Below are 22119 nucleotides of genomic sequence, written 5' to 3'. Positions count from 1 at the left end.
TCAGAAGGTACTCTGAGGTACAGAAATTGCTCATCATCTGCAGAAAACACTTTTTATATCAATCATTGTACTGCCAATGTAGGAAGAGCTGAGATTTACAAAATACCATACCAATCAGTTTCTAATAGAATTGAGAAGAAATATCTTTTAGAATTATTCCAACTGCTCCAAGTTCAACAAGGATACAACAGATGAGACTGCACAGCCCATACACAGTATGTGGCCTCTTTCCCTTGGTTTCCTCTGCCAGGAAAAGAGTTGAGACAGCTGTGCCCCAGGCAGGGTTTGCCCACATTATAGTCAATTTGTCAGAAACTGATGGGCTCCTTTTCCAGTACACATTCCCTCCTCCATCTTAATCATTCTATCTCTCACTTTCAGAAACATTCATTTTAATTCATTACTAGTCCACTCAGATGGAGAAGGAAATGGCACCCTACTCCAGTACTCTTGCCTGGAAAATCCCATGGACGGAGGAGCCTGGTAGGCTGCAGTCCATGGGGTCGCGAAGAGTTGGACATGACTGAGCAACTTCACTTTCACTTTTCACTTTCATGTATTGGAGAAGGCAATGGTAACCCACTCCAGTGTTCTTGCCTGGAGAATCCCAGGGACGGGGGAGCCTGGTGGGCTGCAGTCTATGGGGTCACAAAGAGTCGGACACAACTGAAGCGACTTAGCAGCAGTCCACTCAGAAACTCCTAGGAGTCCACTCTAACAAGGACAAAATCCAAAATTTTCAACATCATGTTCAAGGTCTAGTTCCTGCCAACCAGTCTTTTACAATCCCCAAACACACTAAGAGGGTTTCCCAGGTGGTGCTAGTGGTAAAAACCTGCTTGGCAAAGTGGGTAGATGTAAGAGATGTGGGTTTGATCCCTGGGTCTGTAAGATTCCCTGGAGGAGGGCATGGCAACCCATTCCAGATTCTTTCCTGGAGAATCCCAGGAACAGAGGAGTCTGGAGGGCTACCATCCATGGGGTCACAAAGAGTTGGAGGTGATTGAGTACATGAGTCAACTGAAATTTATTTGGGAGCTTGTCTTTCCTGCTTTCAGCTGTCCCCAACCGTTTTGCAGCCACCCCCTCATCTCTGTGACTTTATGCACTGGTGACTCAGAATATTCTCTGTGATGATCAGTCCAGCTACAGAGACCACTCAGGCCCTGAGAAGTCCCTGTCCAACAAAAGCATACTATCCTGAGTCTTATTCCCAAGAATTGTGGGGTTTAATAGATCACAATAGATGATACTTTGGCATTTAGCTCATATTTATGAACATTATTGATCGGAGGATTTTTGTAGAAACTAATATGTGTTTGGCACTTTGTTATTTAAGTGAATATTGATAAGTTTCCACTCTATAACATTCGGATAACAAAAGATGTATTAATACATCTCGGTCAATAAGTTGTTAAGTGCCTAATAAATGGAGGACTCAATATTTCTGTTGTGTTGTATTTGCAACACAGCCACATACAACAAAGATCAAGCCCTTGCCTTCATGAAAACTAGTGGGAGGACTCTGTGTGTATGTGCGTATTTGTGTGGTATGTGCGTATTTGTGTGTGTGTGTGTGTACTCAGTCACGTCCAACTCTGCCAGCCCGTGGACTGTAGCCCACCAGGCTCCTCTGTCCATGGGATTCTCCAGGCAAGAATACTGGAGCAGGTTGCCATTTCCTACTTCAGGTGATGTTTCTGACCCAGGGATCAAACCCACGTTTCTTGTATCTCCTGCATTGGCAGGTGAGCTCTTTACCACTGAGCCACCTGGGAAGACCAGTGGGATGATACAGAAAACAAATAAGTAAACAATTCCAAATTATGATAGATACCTGCTGCTGATGCCAAGCTTGGCCTCTCTATACAGCTGAAGAACTGAATCTCAGAAACAGACTTTTGGGTGAAGTAGAAAAGGATAACTTTATTGCTTTGCCAGGCAAAGCGGGACACAGTGAGCTCCTGCCCTTGAAAACTTTGTGTCCCAACCTCAGAGGACTTGATGAGGGGCTTTATAACAATGGTTCAAAGGTGGGGTCTCTGACAAGACTAGGGTGTGTGTAGGGCCTGCATTCCCTTAACCTTGCCTCAGGTGGTCAGTTCTCCCAAACTTGATGAGCTTCTCTGGTCTCTTCAATCTTGCCTTCCATGGTTTTATGACTGCTCCTCCCTTCATTAGAAACTGTTCAAATCTGCCCTTTGGAACTCAGGGAAGGTCGTCGGGGGTGGTCTTGCCTTTAAGAAACAGAGGCGGGGGAAAAAAAGCCCTCTGTGTCTGGGAGCCCCATAGGGCCTAGACTGGTTTCACTGTGAGGAAATAAGCACCAGTAGTTGGTATAACATAGGGTCAAGTATATGAAAAGAGAACAAATTTTAGATAGAATGGCAAGGGGAGGAGCTAGACATATAAAAACATGGGTAAAGAGCTTTCCCTGTAGAGGGGTCAGTCTTTCTGCTGGGAAATAGCTGGGGAAAAGGTTTGTGTGCCCCAGAACCTGGGACCATTTTCTTAGGAATAAAGCAAGTTAGGAAGAGTCTGAAAAAAGCTCTAAAATGTAACAACTAGATCACACAGGATCTGGTAGGTCTAGGTGACTTGTTTGTTCTAAACACAATGGTTAATCTTTGGATTTGATTCTCTACTCTTTACCAATTGATCATGTTAAATTACTATTGTTCTTCTGTTTGTGACATCAGTTCAGTTCAGTTCAGTTCAGTCCAGTCACTCAGTCATGTCCGGCTCTTTGTGATCCCATGGACTGCGGCATACCAGTCTTCACTGTCCATCACCAACTCCTAGAGCTTGCTCAAACTCAATGTTCATCAAGTTGGTGATCCCATCCAACCATCTCATCCTCTATTGTCCCCTTCTCCTATTGCCTTCAATCATTCCCAGCATCAGGGGCTTTTCCAATGAGTCAGTTCTTTGCATAAGGTGGCCAAAGTATTGGAGCATCAGCTTTAGCATCAGTCTTTTAAATGACTAGTCAGGACTGATTTCCTTTAGGACTGACTGATTTGATCTCCACGCCATCCAAGGATATCTCAGGAGTCTTCTTCAACATCACAGTTCAACAGCATCAATTCTTTGGTGCTCAGCTTTCTTTATGGTCCAACTCTCACATCCACACATGACTACTGGAAAAAACATAGCTTTGACTATACAGACCTTTGTCAGAAAAGTAATGTCTCTGCTTTTTAATATGCTGTCTCAGTTCAGTTCAGTTCAATCACTCAGTTGGGTCCGACTCTTTGCGACTCCATGAATTGCAGCACACCAGGCCTCCCTGTCCATCACCAACACCCAGAGTTCACTCAAACTCATATCCATCGAGTCTGTGATGCCATCCAACCATCTCATCCTCTGTTGTCCCCTTCTCCTCCTGCCCCCAATCCCTCCCAGCTTCAGAGTCTTTTCCAATGAGTCAACTCTTTGCATGAGGCGGCCAAAGTACTGGAGTTTCAGCTTCAACATCAGTCCTTCCAAAGAACACCCAGGGCTGATCTCCTTCAGAACGGACTGGTTGGATCTCCTTGCAGTCCAAGGGACTATCAAGAGTCTTCTCCAACACCACAGTTCAAAAGCATTAATTCTTTGGTGCTCAGCTTTCTTCACAGTCCAACTCTCACATCCATACATGACCACAGGAAAAACCATAGCCTTGACTAGATGGACGTTTGTTGGCAAAGTAATGTCTCTGCTTTTCAATATGCTATCTAGGCTGGTCATAACTTTTCTTCCAAGGAGTAAGCGTCTTTTAATTTCATGGCTGCAATCACCATCTGCAGTGATTTTGGAGCCCAAAAAAATAAAGTCTGACACTATTTCCACTGTTTCCCCATCTATTTCCCATGAATTGATGGGACCAGATGCCATGATCTTTGTTTTCTGAATGTTGAGCTTTAAGCCAACTTTTTCACTCTCCTCTTTCACTTTATCAAGAGGCTTTTTAGTTCTTCTTCACTTTCTGCCATAAGAGTGGTATCATCTGCATATCTGAGGTTATTGATATTTCTCCCAGCAATATTGATTCCAGCTTGTGCTTCTTCCAGCCCAGCGTTTCTCATGATGTACTCTGCATAGAAGTTAAATAAGCAGGGTGACAATATACAGCCTTGACAAACTCCTTTTCCTATTTGGAACCAGTCTGTTGTTCCATGTCCAGTTCTAACTGTTGCTTCCTGACCTGCATATAGGTTTCTCAAGAGGCAGGTCAGGTAATCTGGTATTCCCATCTCTTTTAGAATTTTCCACAGTTTATTGTGATCCACACCGTCAAAGGCTTTGGCACAGTCAATAAAGCAGAAATAGATGTTTTTCTGGAACTCTCTTGCTTTTTCGATGATCCAGCTGATGTTGGCAATTTGATCTCTGGTTCCTTTGCCTTTTCTAAAACCAGCTTGAACATCTGGAAGTTCGTGGTTCTCGTATTACTGAAGCCTGGCTTGGAGAATTTTGAGCATTACTGTACTAGCGTGTGAGATGAGTGCAATTGTGTGGTAGTTTGAGCATTCTTTGGCATTGCCTTTCTTTGGGATTGGCTAGGTTGGTCATAACTTTTCTTGCAAAGAGCAAGTGTCTTTTAGTTTCAAGGCTGCAGTCACCATCTGCAGTGATTTTGCAGGCGAAGAAGATAAAGTCTGTCACTGTTTCCATTGTTTCCCCATCTATTTGTCATGAAGTGATGAGACCGGATGCCGTGATCTTAGTTTTTTGAATATTGAGTTTAAACAAGGACCATTTAAAAATCTTTATTGAGTTTGCTATAATATTGCTTATGTTTTTGATTTTTGGCTACCAGGCATGTGGGATATTAGCTTCCTGACCAAGGATGGAACCCACATCCTCTGCATTGGAAGGTGAAGACTTAACCACTGGATTGCCAGAGAAGTCCTAACAAATTATTTAACCTATTGAAACTCCAGTTGATTCATCGATGAAAGGACACTAATAACATGACCTTCTTCTTAGTAATGGACTTCCCTGGTGGCTCAGGTGGTAAAGAATCTGCCAACAATGCAGGAGACCAGGGTTCAATCCCTGGGTCAGGAAGATACCCTGGAGAAGGAAATGGCAATCTACTCCAGTACTCTTGCTTGGAAAATCCCATGGACAGAGGAGCATGACAGGCTATAGTCCACGGGATCACAGAGTTGACATGACTGAGCGATTAACACTTTCACTTCTTTCTTCCTAGTAGGATTGTTGTGATGATGAATGAGATGATCCATTTAAAGATCACATAGTAGAATTTAAACTGAGTCCCCCTAAAACTGAGTTCTTCTGCTGAGTTTATGACTAATGTCTCTATCCAAAATGTTGGGGCTTCCCTGGTGGCTCAGTGGTAAAGAACCTGCCTGCCAATGCAGAAGAAGCTGGTTTGATCCGTGGGTCAGGCAGATCCCTTGGAGAAGGAAAACCTGCTCCAGTATTCTTGCCTGGAAAATCCCAAGGACAGCAGACCCTGGTTGGCTATAGGCTCACAAAAGAGTCAGACATGACTTAGAGACTAAACAACAGTAACTATCCAAAACATTATGCTCTTTCTTGTCCAACACCTGTTCTCCTCAAGGCTGAGAAGTATCAGGTAAAAGGGGGGAGTGAAACCAAGCAGGATCCTGTGGGGCTCCTGGGTACAAATCCTTTCCGTGTTCCCCATTTCTTGTTTGTAGGAAACTGACTTCATTCAGCCTCCATGAGATTCCCTGAGTTCTAAAGGGCATATTCAATCAGGCACTGATCAGGGAAGGGAGGGGATGAAGACACTAGGAAGCAGCGGCCAAGAAACAGTAGTGCAGCCTTGGGGCAGGCGCCAAGGAATACCTGGAGCCTGATTCCTCCTCAAAGACTATACATAACAATATCTTTTATCTCTTTTGCAGGAACTAAGGCACTTACGCAGGTGAAGAATGATAACTTCAGAATGAGCACAGGATTCCCGGGACACCACTTTCTGGGACATCACTCTGTTACCTCACCACCAACCAATCAGAAGAAAGCTACACACTGCTACCCTCACCCCAAATCTTGCCCATGAAATCTTTTTCCCAAAAACTGTTAGGGAGTTTGGAGTTTTTTAAGCTTGCTTGGCCCTGCAATAAACATCTCTCTGCTCCTCCCCGCAAAGAAAAAATTTAATTAAATAAATAAAGATGACATAGTAGGTTAGTTTTAAATGTTAGACATATTTATTGTCCCTTCTGGTAAATAAGATTAAATTTATTAAGGAGCAACTCTAGTGGCTGGATTTTATGCTCTGAGATAGGCTGATGAAGCTGTTATTTTTGGAAATGGAAACCTTTTTGACAGTTCTCAAATAGTCTAGTCTGCTATATGGAAGGCTAATTGAACAGCTTAACCTGATCAATTTATTTTCACACTTTATGGTGCTAATTACACAGGCAAAGACTGACATTCAAAACATTTAGTGACTGAGACGGCACAAGTATTGATGGATCAGAAGGGAACAAAGGCAGCAAGCAGTACAGCTCTAGCAGTGTATCCTGGGCAGTTGCCAGCCTGAGTGCGTACTGCCTCTGCCCTAAGAATTGAAAATTAGTAAATCAGACAATAAAACACATGCAAAGGATCAAAGTGAGTTATCCAAAAGGGTCAATGCAAGACCACCCCAAAGAAACAAAATGGCAGCCAGGATGTGTGAGTATGAAAAGAGGAGGAAGCCACAAAGGGAACATCAGAAAGGCTGATACACTCTGCCCTCAGCACCATGGGGGTGGAGTGCCCTCGTGTATATAAACCCAGCAAGGACTGTGGGTCTAGAGGAAAAGTGGGTATGTCAGACTTGAAAGGCACTTTGGGGCTTCCCTGGTGGCTCAGACCTTAAGAATCCACCCACAATGCAAGACACCTGGATTCTATCCCTGGGTTAGGAAGATTCCCACCTGGGTTGGGAAGATCCCCTGATGAAGGGAATCACTACCCACTCCAGCATTCTTGCCTGGAGAATTCCACAGACAGAGGACATTTTGTTATGACACTGGCTATTCATATCTTTCAACAAACTCCGCTGATCAGAGACTGTCATCAAACAACCTCCTAATTTTATCTGATTACCATGTAGGGTTTTTTTTGGCTGTGTCAGGTCTTAGTTGCACAAAGGATCTTCACTGTAGCATAAGGAATCTTTCATTGTGGCATGTACACTATTCCATGCAGTGCACAGGCTTGTCTCTAGTTGTAGCTCACAGGTCCCAGAGCTTATGGGCTCTGCAGTTCTAGCATGCTTAAGTTGCCCTGCAGCATGTAGGACATTTGTTCCCTGACCAGGGACCACACCCATGTCCCCAGCACTAGAAGACAGTTTCTCAAGCACGGACCACCAGAGAAGGCCCCCACCATGTAGTTTTAGTTGTAGAAGAAGAACATTCTGTCCAGCAAATATAAGTAGGCAATCTTTTAGAAAGTCACATTTTTAGTAAAAATTTGCAGTTTGACATTTGACTATTTATATTCATCACTTAAACATTTCCTTAATGTATTAGTCAGCTTGTGTGGCCAAAACAGAATACCACAGACTGGGCGGCTTAAACAATAGAAATTTATTTTCTCATGGTTCTGGAAGCCCAAAGTTCAAGATCAAGGTGCTCGCAAGGTTGGTTTCTGGTGAGGCATGTCTCCTTAACTTGCATTTGGCTGCTTTCTCTGTGCATCCTCATGTGGCTTTTCTTTGTACACATGCCTCTGGTGTTTCTTCCTTTTCTTATTAGGACACCCGTCTGAGGCCTTCCCTGGTGGCTCAGACAGTAAAGAATATGCCTGCCAATGCAGGAGACCTGGGTTCAATCACTAGGTCAGGAAGATCACCTGGAATGGTAACTCACTCCAGTATTCTTGCCTGGAGAATTCCATGGACAGAGGAGCCTGGTGAGTACAGTCCATGGGGTTGCGAAGAGTTGGACACGACTGAGCAACTAACACACAGATTGAATGACACAACTAACACAACTAACACACCTTGACTCTTATGGTTTCATTTAACCTTAATGTCTCCTAAAATGCTCTATCTCCAAATAGAGGCACATTTGAGGTTAAGGCTTCAACATATGAATTTGGGTGGGAGAATACATTTCAGTCCATAATAGTTTCAGTCAGATTTCAAAGCCTGGTCACATCTCATTGTACCAAGTCAGGAAAACTCTGGGTGTCAGTGACTACTCCCAGACCCCACCTCTCTCTAGTAGTTATTTGATTACTGGATTCATGACCAGCATCACCTGCATTTGCCTTGCACTGCTATAACTTCTTCTCTGTATTACAGGTCTAGAGGTACAAACTACATTATCAAGACTTCTTGGCTGGTTGGTCAAGTTGGATGCCACCAATAGGTGGTAATGAGAGATCAGAAGACAATAGGAAGGGAGAAGCCACTCTGCTTCCATCTCTAGATGGGCAGGATTAAAAGCAGGGACTACCAGGTCCAGTAACTTCCATGATTCCTCCAACTGTTCATCCTAAGAAAGGGCGGGAGCAGCTGCCCAGCCTTGAGTACCATGACCTTATGTCTTTTACCCCACCAGTACTTCCAACAGCTTCATAACTGATTCTTTGCATTAAATCCCTCTCTGCTTGAAATAAGTAGTTTCTTTTTCCCAGGTTTGACCATGATTGAGGTCAAGATAGAAATGCCTTTGGACCAGGCAGCTGATCTTCCTTGAGTAATCCCTGGCTTCTTTCTTGTGAACCTTCTGAAACTTGCTGTTTTCGCTCAGTCACTAAGTCTTATGCAACTCTTTGTGACCCCATGGACAGCAGCATGCCAGGCTCCTCTGTCCTCCACCATCTCCCAGAGTTTGTCTAAGTGCATATCCATTGAATCACTGATACTATTTAACCATCTCATTCTCTGCCACTATATTCTCCTTTTGCCTTCAATCTTTCCCAGCATCAGGGTCTTTTCCAATGAGTCAGGTCTTTCCATTAGGTGGCCAAAGTATTGGAGCTTCAGCTTCAGCATCAGTCCTTCCACTGAATATTCAGGGTTAATTTCCTTTAGGATTGACTGGTTTGATCTCTTTGTAGTCCAAGGGATTCTCAAGAGTCTTCTCCAGCACCACAATTTGAAGGCATCAATTCTTCAGTGCTCAGTCTTCTTTACAGTCCAACTCTCACATCTGTACATGACTACTGGAAAAACCATAGCTTTAACTACACAGATCTTTGTTGGCAAGTGATATCTCTGCTTTTTAATACACTCTGAAATACCAGCATGGAAATTAAAATTTCTACTAGGCACTTAGCTCTTGTAGAGCAGGAAAACTGTTTTATACCCTATGTTATCCTAGGTAGTAAATGCTTGATGCATAGCAACATGGCAGACACTCAATGAGCATTTGTTGTTTGCATGGATAAATGAATGCCTGAATGTTTATGGATATCTTCATGAACACATAAAGAGCTGGGAAGCAATATAACATTGTTAAAGCAAAGAAAGGCCATGGACATTCATAACACTGAAATTACTTTCTTAGAGAAACACACAGACATATCCAAGCCTCAAAGACAATATTTTATCATGATTTTAAAGCCACTGTCAACCTAAACATTACTGCTTGGGCCCTGACTGCACCTACAAAGCACCATAATCCAGTCGTGTTCGTTTCTCTTCCATGGCTCCTTACAACTCTGGTTATAAACAGCACATACCTGCCTCTGAGTGATGGGTTGGATGTCTCTCCCTCCCTGTATGAGGAGGAAAATGGTCAGTGTTTAGGAAGACAGGATATTAAGCATCTTCTGGTGACTGATGGTCATTGATAGCGATCTGCCCTCACATACATCTCTTTCTAGCTGATTAAAATACTATTTCTTGATATCAGTAGAAATCTGAGTTGGCCTTAATAAACTCTCTTTAATTCTCCTCACAGATAGTAATTGCCTTTCAGTGTCAGACAGACACTTTAATATTCCTAGAGATGTCAGTAATTTCTTTTTTTTCTTGTAGACTTTAAAAGACTGTATAATTTTCAAGGGACAAGTACAATACCATTGAATAGAACCCCAAAGGCATATTTTCTCACATGCAAGGGTCACACACATGCAGACACACACTCTCAAATATATACACACACACATATACACACACTCATATTCTCACAAACATTCTGAAAACAGTTTTCTCCATCTCAATTTCTGCCTCTCTGATTCCTCCACTCCCCACCCCTGCTTTAAAATATTCATGGATGGTTGTGCCAGAAGACATGGGGGGAAATGGTAGAGCCAAAGTCTTTTGAAGGTTTGGTTCCCAGCGCTCTTTGCCATGTAAATGTGAACATGTTTCCTAACTTCTATGAATTTACTTCTCATAATCTGCTCTCAAGAGATGGCTGGGTTTGGAAGAAATAATCCAAGAAAAAGCCTTCTACATCTAGATTTAAGGTAGTTTTCAATCAGCTTCATTAACCAACAAACACAAAATATTATGACTGTGCACAGCCTAATAGCATCCAGAGAACAGACACTGTGTCACTCATTGGCACCTCCTTTGCGCACCCAACACACTGGCTCCTACATGATACAAACCCTACAAAGTAATTTCAGAGTTGAATACAACAAGGACAAAGATAAAATCTGCTGACCAGGTAGCTCAGAAGATCTCCTTCCTGGCTGTTCCTTAGGAACCCCTGGGGAGCTTATAAAATATACCAATGCCCAGGCCCCATCCCAGATCACCAAGTCTCTTGGGGCATGGCATGGCACCCAACCCAGAGTATGGGGACAGCAGCCCGGATGGCAACCACTGGTGAGAGTGATGGCTTTTAGTTTTTGTTGCATGTTAGTTTCACTGGGGAATCACCAAAACCCATCCCCAGACCGAATAAATCAGGACTGGATCGCTAAAGGTAGAAACTTCTCATCCTTTTAAGATACCTGAATGACTCCAACACACAGCCAATGGAACACAGTTTGAAGAGGTGACGGTATGCACCCTGCCTTATTTTTTTATTGGTGTAGAGTTGGTGGTGCAATGGTAAAGAATCTGCTTGCCAACTCAGTACACGCAAGAGAAACCAGTTTGAATCCTAGGTTGGGAAGATCCCATGGAGTAGGAAATGGCAACCTACTCCAGTATTCTTGCCTGGAAAATTTCATGGACAGAGGAGCCTGGTGGGTTACAGTCCATAGGGTCACAAAGAGTTAGACGTGACAGAGCACACATGCTTACATAGTTGCTTTATAATGTGCTTCTGCTGCTGCTAAATTGCTTCAGTCGTGTCCGACTCTGTGCAACCCCAAAGACAGCAGCCCACCAGGCTCCCCTGTCCCTGGGATTCTCCAGGCAAGAACACTGGAGTGGGTTGCCATTTCCTTCTCCATTGCATGAAAGTGAAAAGTGAAAATGAAGTTGCTCAGTTGTGTCAGACTCCTAGCGACCCCATGGACTGCAGCCTACCAGGCTCCTCCGTCCATGGGATTTTCCAGCTAGTTTCTGCTATAAAATGAAGTGAATCACCTCCATGTGTGTGTGTATATGTATGTGTGTGTGTGTGTATATGTATATATCCTCTCCATGTTGGATCTCCCCCCTATTCTTCCTCCATCCCATCTAGGTCATCACAGAGCACCTAGCTGAGCTCCCTGTGCTATAGAGTAGGTATCCACCAGCTATCTGTTTTACACATGGCAGGGCACATATGTCAATTGCGATCTCCCAATTCATCCCACCTCTCCCCTTCAAGTCCACATGTCCATTCCCTATGTCTATTCTTACCCCTCAAATAGGTTCACCTGTACCACTTTTCTAGATTCCATATACATGTGTTAATATATGACATTTGTTTTTCTCTTTCTGACCTACTTCACTCTGTATGCCACTCTCTAGGTCCATCCATATCTCTACAAATGATACAATTTCATTTCTTTTTATGGCTGAGTAAGATTCCTTTGTATATGTACATCTTCTTTACCCATCCATCTGTTGCTTTCATGTTCTGATTATTGTAAATAGTGCTGCTATGAACATTGGGGTACATGTGTCTTTTTGAATTATGGTTTTATCAGGGTATGTGCCAGTATAAAATACTTAGAGGAAAGCAGAGGAAGAACACTCTTTGACATAAATCACTGCAATATATTTTAGGTACTCTTCCTTGATCTCCTTCCTTTTCTCAAGGGCTGAGAAACAAAGTTGTTGACAGCAGCAACTGCCTTTCTTTAGTCATTGCAACCAGCAATTCCTAATTTGCAAACTCTGACCCCAAAGAAGAGAAACATTAGAACTAAACAATTTGGACCTACACCTTCCTCCCATCCCACTCTCTAACCATCTTGCTTAAACTGGTCTTTGGCTTTATGGAGGTAATAAAGTTTATTAAAGGTGGAAATATCAATTCTAGATTCCAAATTAACAAGCAAATATCATAGGAACTCAGGGTGAGGCTACTGCATCACTTAGAAAAGGAAGGAAAGAACTTCCTCTACCCAGGACAAGACTAAAAAATCTTGATGCAAATGCTCCCAATCCCACTCCCGCCTCTCTCCCTCCTGTTCCCCACAAGCATTCTGCTCTCATTTCAAATAGCAAATAGCAGAAGGGGAGAAAAAAGTTATGAATCTCTCATATTTGCATATAGCTATCAAACAGAACATTTGAAACTCCTGTCAGCTTTGTATTGAAATCTTTACATTCTGATTAAGTCCACATAAAGGAAAGCAATTGGTTTTCCTTATACTCTAAGTGGGCTTCCCTGGTGGCTCATATGGTAAAGCATCTGTCTGCAATGCAGGAGACCTGGGTTCAGTCCTTGAACAAGGAAGATCCCCTGGAGAAGGAAATGGCAGCCCACTCCAATATTCTTGCCTGGAAAATACTATGGATGGAGGAGCTTGGTAGACTACAGTCCATGGGGTCGCAAAGAGTTGGACAACTGAGCAACTTCACTTCACTTATACTTTAAATATATACATACTACAGTTTCCTTTCAGAAGATGTATTGGCTCAATAACTTTCTTCTGGGGCTTTCCTGGAAGCTCAGTGGTAGAGAATCTGCCTGTCAATGCAGGAGATGAGATGCGAGTTCAATCCCTGGGTGGGGAAGATCCCCTGGAGAAGGAAATAGCAACCCTCTCCAGTATTTTTGCCTGGAAAATCTCATGGACAGAGGAGCCTAGCAGGTTACAGTCCATGGGGTCACAAAAGAGTTGGACATGACTTAGTGACTAAATAACAACAACTTTCTGCTTTGATACCATCCATTCATGAGCCATATGCACGTGTGTGTGCATGTGTACATATGCTTGTGTACATGTGTGATTGTATATGTGTATGCATGTGTGTGTGAGGTCATGTGCGTGTGTGCACATGCAACTAAACAAAAAACTGCTATCTCCATTCTGGACATAAGTGTTAAAAAATACCAGATTATGTAACTTTCAACGATAGTCACTCAGTCATCTCTGACTCTTTGTGACCCCATGAACTGTAGCCCACCAGCTCCTCTGTCCATGGAACTGTCCAGGCAAGAACACTGGAGTGCATTGCCACGTCCTTCCCCGGGAGATCTTCCTGACCCAGGGATCAAACCTGAGTCTCCCGCATTATAGGCAGATTCTTTACCATCTGACTCACCAGGGAACATCTATCTAAATTGTAACAGCACCCTGAAATGGATTTAGAAGAAGACTGAATGAAAACAGACTTCCCAAATGTGGTATCTCATCCATGCCAGAAACATTAGTGTCTGGAAACACTCTCTGAGGGATATGACAACAGGCTTTTTTCTTTTTTTTTTTAATGTGAAGTGGAGGAAGATTGTGCATCATGATGAAAACTGTTTTTTCTAATTTTTTAAATGGAGGAATAGTTGATTTACAATATTATATTAGTTTCAGGGGTACAACAGAGTGATTAAAAAATCTGATTATCTTCCATTTATAGCTATTATAAAACATTGGGTATATTCTGTATTGTCTATTATATCCTTGTAGCTTATTATTTTATTTTATTTTTTTTATTCTTCCAATTTTATTTTATTTTTAAACTTTACATAATTGTATTAGTTTTGCCAAATATCAAAATGAATCCGCCACAGGTATACATGTGTTCCCCATCCCGAACCCTCCTCCCTCCTCCCTCCCCATACCATCCCTCTGGGCCGTCCCAGTGCACCAGCCCCAAGCATCCAGCATCATGCATCGAACCTGGACTGGCAACTCGTTTCCTACATGATATTTTACATGTTTCATTGCCATTCTCCCACATCTTCCCACCCTCTCCCTCTCCCACAGAGTCCATAAGACTGTTCTATACATCAGTGTCTCTTTTGCTGTCTCGTACACCGGGTTATTGTTACCATCTTTCTAAATTCCATATATATGCGTTAGTATACTGTATTTATGTTTTTCCTTCTGGCTTACTTCACTCTGTATAATAGGCTCCAGTTTCATCCACCTCATTAGAACTGATTCAAATGTATTCTTTTTAATGGCTGAGTAATACTCCATTGTGTATATGTACCACAGCTTTCTTTATCCATTCATCTGCTGATGGACATCTAGGTTGCTTCCACGTCTTGGCTATTATAAACAGTGCTGCGATAAACATTGGGGTACACGTGTCTCTTTCCCTTCTGGTTTCCTCAGTGTGTATGCCCAGCAGTGGGATTGCTGGATCATAAGGCAGTTCTATTTCCAGTTTTTTAAGGAATCTCCACACTGTTCTCCATAGTGGCTGTACTAGTTTGCATTCCCACCAACAGTGTAAGAGGGTTCCCTTTTCTCCACACCCTCTCCAGCATTTATTATTTGTAGACTTTTGGATCGCAGCCATTCTGACTGGTGTGAAATGGTACCTCATAGTGGTTTTGATTTGCATTTCTCTGATAATGAGTGATGTTGAGCATCTTTTCATGTGTTTGTTAGCCATCTGTATGTCTTTTTTGGAGAAATGTCTATTTAGTTCTTTGGCCCATTTGTTGATTGGGTCGTTTATTTTTCTGGAGTTGAGCTGTAGGAGTTGCTTGTATATTTTTGAGATTAGTTGTTTGTCAGTTGCTTCATTTGCTATTATTTTCTCCCATTCTGAAGGCTGTCTTTTCACCTTGCTAATAGTTTCCTTTGATGTGCAGAAGCTTTTAAGGGTAATTAGGTCCCATTTGTTTATTTTTGCTTTTATTTCCAATATTCTGGGAGGTGGGTCATAGAGGATCCTGCTGTGATGTATGTCAGAGAGTGTTTTGCCTATGTTCTCCTCTAGGAGTTTTATAGTTTCTGGTCTTACGTTTAGATCTTTAATCCATTTTGAGTTTATTTTTGTGTATGGTGTTAGAAAGTGGTCCAGTTTCATTCTTTTACAAGTGGTTGACCAGATTTCCCAGCACCACTTGTTAAAGAGATTGTCTTTAATCCATTGTATATTCTTGCCTCCTTTGTCGAAGATAAGGTGTCCATATGTGCGTGGATTTATCTCTGGGCTTTCTATTTTATTCCATTGATCAATATTTCTGTCTTTGTGCCAGTACCATACTGTCTTGATAACTGTGGCTTTGTAGTAGAGCCTGAAGTCAGGTAAGTTGATTCCTCCAGTTCCATTCTTCTTTCTCAAGATCGCTTTGGCTATTCGAGGTTTTTTGTATTTCCATACAAATTGTGAAATTATTTGTTCTAGCTCTGTGAAGAATACTGTTGGTAGCTTGATAGGGATTGCATTGAATCTATAAATTGCTTTGGGTAGTATACTCATTTTCACTATATTGATTCTTCCAATCCATGAACATGGTATATTTCTCCATCTATTAGTGTCCTCTTTGATTTCTTTCACCAGTGTTTTATAGTTTTCTATATATAGGTCTTTAGTTTCTTTAGGTAGATATATTCCTAAGTATTTTATTCTTTCCGTTGCAATGGTGAATGGAATTGTTTCCTTAATTTCTCTTTCTGTTTTCTCATTATTAGTGTATAGGAATGCAAGGGATTTCTGTGTGTTGATTTTATATCCTGCAACTTTACTGTAGTCATTGATTATTTCTAGTAATTTTCTGGTGGACTCTTTAGGGTTTTCTATGTAGAGGATCATGTCATCTGCAAATAGTGAGAGTTTTACTTCTTCTTTTCCAATTTGGATTCCTTTTATTTCTTTTTCTGCTCTGATTGCTGTGGCCAAAACTTCCAAAACTATGTTGAATAGTAATGGTGAAAGTGGGCACCCTTGTCTTGTTCCTGACTTTAGAGGAAATGCTTTCAATTTTTCACCATTGAGGATAATGTTTGCAGTGGGTTTGTCATATATAGCTTTTATTATGTTGAGCTATGTTCCTTCTATTCCTGCTTTCTGGAGAGTTTTTATCATAAATGTATGTTGAATTTTGTCAAAGGCTTTCTCTGCATCTATTGAGATAATCATATGGTTTTTATTTTTCAATTTGTTAATGTGGTGTATTACATTGATTGATTTGCGGATATTGAAGAATCCTTGCATCCCTGGGATAAAGCCCACTTGATCATGGTGTATGATCTTTTTAATGTGTTGTTGGATTCTGATTGCTAGAATTTTGTTAAGGATTTTTGCATCTATGTTCATCAGTGATATTGGCCTGTAGTTTTCTTTTTTTGTGGGATCTTTGTCAGGTTTTGGGATTAGGGTGATGGTGGCCTCATAGAGTGAGTTTGGAAGTTTATCTTCCTCTGCAATTTTCTGGAAGAGTTTGAGCAGGATAGGTGTTAGCTCTTCTCTAAATTTTTGGTAGAATTCAGCTGTGAAGCCGTCTGGACCGGGGCTTTTGTTTGCTGGAAGATTTTTGATTACAGTTTCAATTTCCATGCTTGTGATGGGTCTGTTAAGATTTTCTATTTCTTCCTGGTCCAGTTTTGGAAAGTTGTACTTTTCTAAGAATTTGTCCATTTCTTCCACGTTGTCCATTTTATTGGCATATAATTGTTGATAGTAGTCTCTTATGATCCTTTGTATTTCTGTGTTGTCTGTTGTGATCTCTCCATTTTCGTTTCTAATTTTGTTGATTTGATTTTTCTCCCTTTGTTTCTTGATGAGTCTGGCTAATGGTTTGTCAATTTTATTTATCCTTTCAAAGAACCAGCTTTTGGTTTTGTTGATTTTTGCTATGGTCTCTTTTGTTTCTTTTGCATTTATTTCTGCTCTAATTTTTAAGATTTCTTTCCTTCTACTAACCCTGGGGTTCTTCATTTCTTCCTTTTCTAGTTGCTTTAGGTGTAGAGTTAGGTTATTTATTTGACTTTTTTCTTGTTTCTTGAGGTGTGCCTGTATTGCTATGAACTTTCCCCTTAGGACTGCTTTTACCGTGTCCCACAGGTTTTGGGTTGTTGTGTTTTCATTTTCATTCGTTTCTATGCAAATTTTGATTTCTTTTTTGATTTCTTCTGTGATTTGTTGGTTATTCAGCAGCGTGTTGTTCAGCCTCCATATGTTGGAATTTTTAATAGTTTTTCTCCTGTAATTGAGATCTAATCTTACTGCATTGTGGTCAGAAAAAATGCTTGGAATGATTTCTATTTTTTTGAATTTACCAAGGCTAGCTTTATGGCCCAGGATGTGATCTATCCTGGAGAAGGTTCCATGTGCGCTTGAGAAAAAGGTGAAATTCATTGTTTTGGGATGAAATGACCTATAGATATCAATTAGGTCTAACTGGTCTATTGTACTGTTTAAAGTTTGTGTTTCCTTGTTAATTTTCTGTTTAGTTGATCTATCCATAGGTGTAAGTGGGGTATTAAAGTCTCCCACTATTATTGTGTTATTGTTAATTTCTCCTTTCATACTTGTTAGCATTTGTCTTACGTACTGTGGTGCTCCCGTGTTGGGTGCATATATGTTTATAATTGTTATATCTTCTTCTTGGATTGATCCTTTGATCATTATGTAGTGACCTTCTTTGTCTCTTTTCACCGCCTTTGTTTTAAAGTCTATTTTATCTGATATGAGTATTGCTACTCCTGCTTTCTTTTGGTCCCTATTTGCATGGAAAATCTTTTTCCAGCCCTTCACTTTCAGTCTGTATGTGTCCCCTGTTTTGAGGTGGGTCTCTTGTAGACAACATATGTAGGGGTCTTGTTTTTGTATCCATTCAGCCAGTCTTTGTCTTTTGGTTGGGGCATTCAACCCATTTACATTTAAGGTAATTACTGATAAGTATGTTCCCATTGCCATTTACTTTATTGTTTTGGGTTCGAGTTTATACACCGTTTTTGTGTTTCCTGTCTAGAGAATATCCTTTAGTATTTGTTGGAGAGCTGGTTTGGTGGTGCAGAATTCTCTCAGCTTTTGCTTGTCTGAAAAGCTTTTGATTTCTCCTTCATACTTGAATGAGATCCTTGCTGGGTACAATAATCTGGGCTGTAGGTTATTTTCTTTCATCATTTTAAGTATGTCTTGCCATTCCCTCCTGGCTTGAAGAGTTTCTATTGAAAGATCAGCTGTTATCCTTATGGGAATTCCCTTGTGTGTTATTTGTTGTTTTTCCCTTGCTGCTTTTAATATTTGTTCTTTGTGTTTGATCTTTGTTAATTTGATTAATATGTGTCTTGGGGTGTTTCTCCTTGGGTTTATCCTGTTTGGTACTCTCTGGGTTTCTTGGACTTGGGTGATTACTTCCTTCCCCATTTTAGGGAAGTTTTCCACTATTATCTCCTCAAGTATTTTCTCATGGTCTTTCTTTTTGTCTTCTTCTTCTGGAACCCCTATGATTCGAATGTTGTAGCGTTTAATATTGTCCTGGAGGTCTCTGAGATTGTCCTCATTTCTTTTAATTCGTTTTTCTTTTATCCTCTCTGATTCATTTATTTCTACCATTCTATCTTCTAATTCACTAATCCTGTCTTCTGCCTCTGTTATTCTACTGTTTGTTGCCTCCAGAGTGTTTTTAATTTCACTTATTGCATTATTCATTATATATTGACTCTTTTTTATTTCTTCTAGGTCCTTGTTAAACCTTTCTTGCATCTTCTCAATCCTTGTCTCCAGGCTATTTATCTGTGATTCCATTTTAGTTTCAAGATTTTGGATCAATTTCACTATCATTATTCGGAATTCTTTATCAGGTAGATTCCCTATCTCTTCCTCTTTTGTTTGGTTTGGTGGGCATTTATCCTGTTCCTTTATCTGCTGAGTATTCCTCTGTCTCTTCATCTTGTTTAAATTGCTGAGTTTGGGGTGTCCTTTCTGTATTCTGGCAGTTTGTGGAGTTCTCTTTATTATGGCATTTCCTCACTGTGTGTGGGTTTGTACAGGTGGCTTGTCAAGGTTTCCTGGTTAGGGAAGCTTGTGTCATTGTTCTGGTGGGTGGAGCTGTATTTCTTCTCTCTGGAGTGCAATGAAATGTCCAGTAATGAGTTATGAGATGTCTATAGTTTTGGGGTGACTTTGGGCAGCCTGTATCTTGAAGCTCAGGACTGTGTTCCTTTGTTGCTGGAGAAGCGGTGGTGGTGGTGGTGGCGGCGACGGCCGAGCGGCACTGGAGCGGTGGCGGGGACCTTGGGCCGGTCGGAGGGCGCTGTCAAGTGGTGACGAGGGCTGGCTCTGAGTAGCCGGCCGGGGTAGGGGGCGACGAGCAGCCGGGTTCCGTTCAAGCACTGTTGAAGCAGGAAACCACGGCGACTCTCCGCTAAGACTGTCAGCTTATTATTTTATACATAGTAGTTTGTACCTCTTAATCTCCAAACCCATCTTGTCCCTCCCCACTTTCTTCTCCCCACTGGTAACCACTAGTTTATTTTCTCTCTGTGAGTCTATTTTTTATTATAATCACTAGTTTCTTTTATTTTTTAGATTTCATATATAAATGATAACATAGAGTATTTGTCTTTCTGACTTATTTCATAATAGTTTCATGAGCCCATATTTATTAAACTTCTCAACCTAGAAGCTAATCAGTGGCTTATAGCTGATGATTTAAATTCTGGACAGACTCCTAGGAATCACTGTTCCATGATCCCCTCCTCAGATAAATGGTGCCTCGAACACAGGGAACTAAGGGTACAGTAAAATCTGGGCCTGGAAATTTTGGATATTGCTTCAACATGTGGCTTCAGGAATTTGAACAGTTAAAGAATTGATGTTAATGTGAACTAAGATCCTAAAGGAACAAAGGATGGGAAAGCTCTCAGAACATCTAAAATATCCAAAAGTCATTCATTTCCAATCCGTATTATTTAAATCTTTTAAAATTGATATCTAATTTACATACCATAAAATTTACTTTTTTAAAGTGTGCAATTCAGAGTCAACCCTTTCTACCACCCAAAACTGACTTATTTGTGACAGAAACTGGAGATATGCTATAGAAATGCAAAGAAAATCCCTCATCATTGCTTGAGCTTCGTCAATCCTAACTCCCTAGTGTCACCATCCTTTTGAGCATCCATGACTATCCTGAGTTCAAATTCTCTAACTGAAGGGTTCTGTGACTATGAGCAATTTATTTAATATCTCTTGGCCCCTATGTCCTCATGGACAAAATTAAGATAATGATGACAGCAATCATCTTAACAAGACTGTTCTCAGGATTAAAATGATGCCTGTCTTAAAATATTTCAGTAGATATTCAGTAACTGCTAGGAATGATGCAATAGAATTCCATTGCTCAGAATTCAGTAATATTTGTTTATTCAATATGTATTATGTCCCAGGCCCTGAGTTAGGCCCTAAAAAGTGAAAGAAGACAGAGAGAAGGAAAAGAGGTGGAGGAGAGAAAAGGGAGGATCTTGAGCAGGGTGGTGGAGAGGGGGGGGCGGGGGGAAATGGGGGCAGAGAAAGAGAAGAAAAAAAGAAGGAAAGAAGGAAGATATAAAGTATATATCCTCAAATTTCAAGGAAGTTTAAAATCTAAGAAGGAAAGATGTATATATCAATAGTAAAAAGTAAGGTTTAAAAGTGTGAATGAATGAGTGAAAGGTTTCAGTGCAAAGATTCACTTTTGGTTCAGATAATCCTGAAAAACTTGCCTTTATTGTCACTTGAAGTATTGACAGCTAATTTCTAGACACAAACCATTGTCACATTTTTACAGTGTATGAGCTACAAAGCAAAAGACAGAATGGCAGGGGCTTGGACCAGGATAAGCATTTCAGCTCTGGCTGCTCTTCCGGAACCATCTGCTGTTTCTCTCCCAGTCTTTCTTTGTAAAGATTTTCTCCACTGTCTAGTTCCCTCCTTGGCCTCTTCTCCATTTATTGCTTGAAAAAAAGCTTGCAGATCATTATGGGAAATGTCTACACATTGCCCATAAACTCTGAATGGGAAAATCAGTGTAGAAATGAAACAAATAGATGCATTTTCAAAATAGATAAAGTGTGCACATAACCCCAGTGGACTGGAAGAATATTTAGATAAGTGACTAGGGAAAAGAATTTTCATGCTGTCATCTGCTAACGCTAATGATTTAATTAAATTAGAAAAATTCCACTGCCAAAAGCGAAAAATCCAAATATGTGGCATGCTGGGGGAATTACAGACCCACTACCAAACGCATTCTGTTCAAACTTAATTTTTTTCCTTTAAGAAGGCCATGCAGAGCTACACTTAAAAAAAAAAAAAAAAAAAAAAAAACCATTCAATTTCAAGAGAGTATTTTCCATCTGGGGCCAGTTGGGGAGAGTATGCTTTAAACTCTGTAAAGACAGCTGAGAGGCAACATGACTTGTTAAGGAAACAGTTTATAAAAAGCATCAGTTTTAAAAATCCAGCAAAAGATTTTACCATGACATTCCCATACATTGCTGAATTCATTATTGCTCATTAAATGTCTTTGCACACAAATGAAAAATCAAAATGATTCAGGAAATGGATATAGTAAAATCAATTGAAAGCCAGTACATTTTTGTCAAGGATTTAGCTGGTAATTAGAATATGTCTCCCTACTTGGAAGCTTTTTTTTTTTTTTTTTACTTTTTTCACTTTATCCAGTCTTTTTTATAGTAATCTCCTCACACAATTCCCTTGCCCCAAATAATCTTGATGCAAAAAAAAATATTAGAATCCTAGTAAATCAAAATTAAGGGATATTAACCCATCAATATGCTGAAAGCCACAGAAAGAATTCTTAATAAACCAAAAGTGACATTAAAGATGTTCTTCAGATCAGATCAGATCAGATCATTCAGTCATGTCTGACTCTTTGCGACCCCATGGAT

General features: G+C 40.8%; 1 protein-coding gene across 4 annotated transcripts in view; it reads right to left on the bottom strand.

Annotated features, from left to right (window-relative positions):
- Positions 1–22119, bottom strand: part of NCKAP5 (NCK associated protein 5) — a 1114793-nt gene that overhangs the window by 1041936 nt on the left and 50738 nt on the right. The window lies entirely within an intron of this gene.

Source organism: Bos javanicus, chromosome 2 (assembly GCF_032452875.1).
Source record: "Bos javanicus breed banteng chromosome 2, ARS-OSU_banteng_1.0, whole genome shotgun sequence".
Classification (NCBI taxonomy): Eukaryota; Metazoa; Chordata; class Mammalia; order Artiodactyla; family Bovidae; genus Bos; species Bos javanicus.
This window is presented reverse-complemented; position numbering and strand designations above follow the sequence as displayed.